The sequence below is a fragment of the Cynocephalus volans genome, chromosome X (assembly GCF_027409185.1).
Source record: "Cynocephalus volans isolate mCynVol1 chromosome X, mCynVol1.pri, whole genome shotgun sequence".
NCBI classification, from domain to species: Eukaryota; Metazoa; Chordata; class Mammalia; order Dermoptera; family Cynocephalidae; genus Cynocephalus; species Cynocephalus volans.
In genome coordinates, this window is record NC_084478.1 from 38730514 (window position 1) to 38734579 (window position 4066).

A 4066-nucleotide genomic window follows, 5' to 3' on the forward strand; every position below is an offset into this window, starting at 1 on the left:
AAAAGGGCTGGCAGAAGCTTACAGTGCCTTTATAAGCTTCTCATCAGAACTACCTCCACTTAAAACTGGTACATTGTCCTCCCCCCCACACACACATTCCACTGGTCTACTGGCTAAAGCAAGAGACATGGTGAGCCCATCATTAGTGGGGTGGGGAAATATTCTACTCTTATGATGAAGAGGAGGAAGAAGGAAATTTTTCTAACCAATGATGCAATCTGTTACATATTTTCTGCCCAAGACACTCCAGAAAACTTAATATCCTGCTGAATTTTCAGGTGAGAGCTGGGAACAATAGACAATTGGCAGATTTGAAGTGATAACTTTTCATCAAATAAAAATGGTAATAATTTGGAAGCTGCGTGAGTTTGGGTGAGATTATGAAATGTTAACATTTTAAATGATCAGCATACGTGTAAATGACAAAAACCTAGTCTCAGTCCAGTATCTTGTTTTTTTTAGGTTTATTTTTTAATAAGGCAAATTTGCCTGACAGTTCCAAAGTACAAAATTATCCAGTTTTGAACTAATTAATGGTAACAGCACATAAATTAGTCCTTCTTCAGGGGAACGGTCTCCTCCGTGATACCCTCTTTGTTCACAATGCAGATACTGAGTGCATCCCTGGTGGACATGTCTCTCTCAGCTGCAGAAAATGAAGACGTCTTTCACCAACCATATGGCTCTGCTCAAGGACATGAGACAAACTCCGCTCTGCATGTTCTTAAAACCAACATGGTTGTAAAGCAGGGGCTGAATCTTGGCACTGCTGAACCTCCAGCCTTAATGGAGTCTCTCTGGTAGCACCACACAGAGTCAAAGCTATAGACAGCTCTCTTCCCTTCTTCATCATATCCACCAGTGATGTTGTAAACATAGTATGAAAAGAAGTGCTTTGAATACAGGATTGTAGACATCATTGCAGCAATTGCCCTCACAGTCATAGCCCTATTATTGGAATGCTTATGTAGCATTAGTGTTGCTTCAATAATCTTTGTCAGGGTAAGACAATTTCCATGAAAACCGCTGCGTCCAATGACTTTGTTAATTTGTAATATTTAGGGATGTCCCAGGTATGAATTGAAAACCCTGCACTCAGTCAAGTGTCAGAAGCAGCAACTGAAAAATCTTCTCTAGCAATTGCCAATATAGTACCTCCGTTGAAAGTGTAGGGCAAAAAGAGCAGCTGTAAAGGGCCTGCAGTGCTGTGTGCCTCTATCCTCAGGTCTCTGCTGGGACCTGAGTTCAAGGCTGCCACTGTGGCTGCATCTCTGGATCCTGCTGTGTCACCTCAGTCCCAGTATCGATTTATTATCTCCACTCAATTTAATGTTTATTTTCTGTAGTATATAACAATGATGTATATCTAAGATATCCTAATGAATACCTTAAATATAACATTTTTGAACTTGAAATTGGAATAAAAATAAATGATATGTGCTCAGTATTTTATCATGCTTTTTCTCTAAAAGATAAAATTAACATTGGAATTCATTTCCTCAAAAAGTGATGCTCTTGTCCCAGGCATCTTTCTTAGAAGTGTGTCAGTTGATAGGACATGCATACAAAACTGAAGTTTAGGATGCTGTTGATCACCATTTTTATTTTTCCCTGCTTTAATTAAAGCTTTCATTGATGATGAAATTATTGGTCCTAGAATGATCCTTGACAATATTGGAAAAGAACACTTAAAGTCATTGTTACATAGTGCTTTTGAACTAGCTAGCAACAAAAGAATATTACATTGCATTTTACAAGCAAATTTTCATTTGCTGTCTCAAGAAATTTAACTCAGAAAATATTAAAATGTCTGTAGAGTCCTAGTTTGCTGACCACTCATCTTTAGCTTTTTTTTTTTTTTTATAATATGGACTACTACATCTTCGACTTTGTTACAATTTTACATATACAGAAAAGAAACAATACTGTTCATTTTTTTCTATTTTGTTAGTCAGGAGAGTTTTTAAATAGTTATTTTATCTCAAGCAACAAATTGTTAAATTTCACTTTTTTAATTATGTAGTGTATTAGTTTTCAATAAAAGCTATTTTTGTTTGTTAGTTTCGCTGGTTGGTTTTCTTGGATGTTATTATGGCCACTCCATGTCAGCATGCTAATTTCTCCTTTGGTAAGCTTAAAAGATATTCTCGGGCTCAAATTTTCAATTCAAAACTGCCTCTATCCTCCAATTCCAAGTTTATCATTGTTATTATTGTTATTTCAGTGAATTTCTCTGAACTCTACATATTATCTCTGGAGAATGGAACATTCAAAGCAAAGTTAGCGTTTGCTATTGGATTTGTAGTAAAGCAAGGCAGATTGACTGTGGTTAGAAAAAGATACCTGGCACACCACTGAATTAAGTGTATGAAGCTACCAACCTCCTGCTCTCCTCTTCAGAAGCATGTGAGGCAGGATTAGATAAACTCACATCATCTAAGCTGAGAGGTTTCCTCTAATTAAGAAGAAAGCCCCACAAGGCCACAAATGGCCATTTCTATTAGGAAAGCAGAAACAGAATAGTTCCATCATATCCTCAGAATACCGTCTTCCTCATGCTCCACTAAATTTATTTGGAACCACAATCTGGGAGGAGCACAGCATGACCAGTTAGCTTGCCTGACAAACCTACCAGTAGTTCAGACTGCATTAGCTGGTTTCCCTAACATAGCTTTAGTCAGAAAGAAAGGCAAGAATGTAAAGTGTAAAGTATGGGGTTTGGGCTGAGATCCTGACATTTCTGCTTTATATGTCTCTTTTTAGCAAACAAGTTGGGGCATGGCTCACAGCTGCAGATTCCAAATGTCTGCCTTGAGCAGCTGTTTAATGTATAAAGTAGAGAAAACAGATTCTAGCTTTGACTTTTAACTATGCCAATGTGTGATCTCGGTTGTATTACTTATCTGTGCCTCAGAGTCCATGTTAAGAGAACCGGTGTATTGATAGTATCCAATTTTTATAGCTGTGATGAGGATTCAATGAAATAATATGTAGAGAAAGCACTTCACATAGAGTTTAAGTGAAAGTAGGCAGTCAATAAATGATAACTTGGAAAGATTAAATGAAATTATAACCTATCCAGGAAGGAAAACAAAGCATAATAGATGAGAGAAATGTTTGGCTCTAAATTATTTTATTTCTCCTAATGACAGTCAACTTGATCTAGGTAAAAGGCAACGAACATAAAAAAGTATATTCTTGGTTGCCCATCTTTTTGCCTTTTAGTATGCTGTTCATGATGACATGAGTGAAATATTTGGAAGGAGTTATAGCTTGTAGGTGTTTCTATTCTGAAAAACAGTGGAAGGACTACAACAGTGCTGTTCAATAGAAATATAATGTGAGCCACATAGGTATCTTAAAATATTTTAGTAGCCACATTAAAAAATTATTTAAAAAGTGGTTAATTTTAATAATACATTTTATTTAATCTAATATACCCAAAATATTATAATTTCAATGTGTAACTGATGTAGAAATGGTTAATGAAATATTTTGCATTTTCCCCTCTTTCTAAACCAATATGTATTTCTATTTAAAGCACATGTCAACTCTGACCAGCCACCTTATAAGTGCTCAATAGTCACATGTCGCTAGTGGCTACCATATTGAACAGTGCGGGAGTGAAGGACAGGTAAGATGAGGAAGAAGAATTGCAATGGAAAATGGAATTAGAGGCTTGTGGTGGTATTCATGTACATTTTGTGACTAAGTACTATGTTTGCAGGCTGAATAATATCAGAGAATCATTTCCAAGGCTGCTGTAAGGCACATTAACCAAAGACATAGGTATGCCAATTAAGACAATTTGATCATCTTACTAAGATATTGATCTTAGGCAGCATTGAGGATGTGTTTTGTTGTCTATTTATTAAAATTAGAAGAGGTATAAGAGCTCAAAACTGCTCACTTTTACCATGAAGGGTCTTATAAAAAGGGAAGGCACTTCCTTCAACACAGTTGTTAAAATTTCATTGTATCCTCTTCTAGCCTCATCGTAGTCTATTCAAAACCTACCACTAAGTATGGATCTGTAACTGAATCTATGTACAGTGTGCTGCATATA

At 36.3% G+C, this 4066-nt stretch overlaps 1 pseudogene; it reads right to left on the reverse strand.

Annotated features, from left to right (window-relative positions):
• Nucleotides 1-551: 551 nt before the first annotated feature.
• Nucleotides 552-3099, reverse strand: LOC134367758 (proteasome subunit beta type-1-like; annotated as a pseudogene).
• Between the last annotated feature and the right edge of the window lie 967 nt (nt 3100-4066).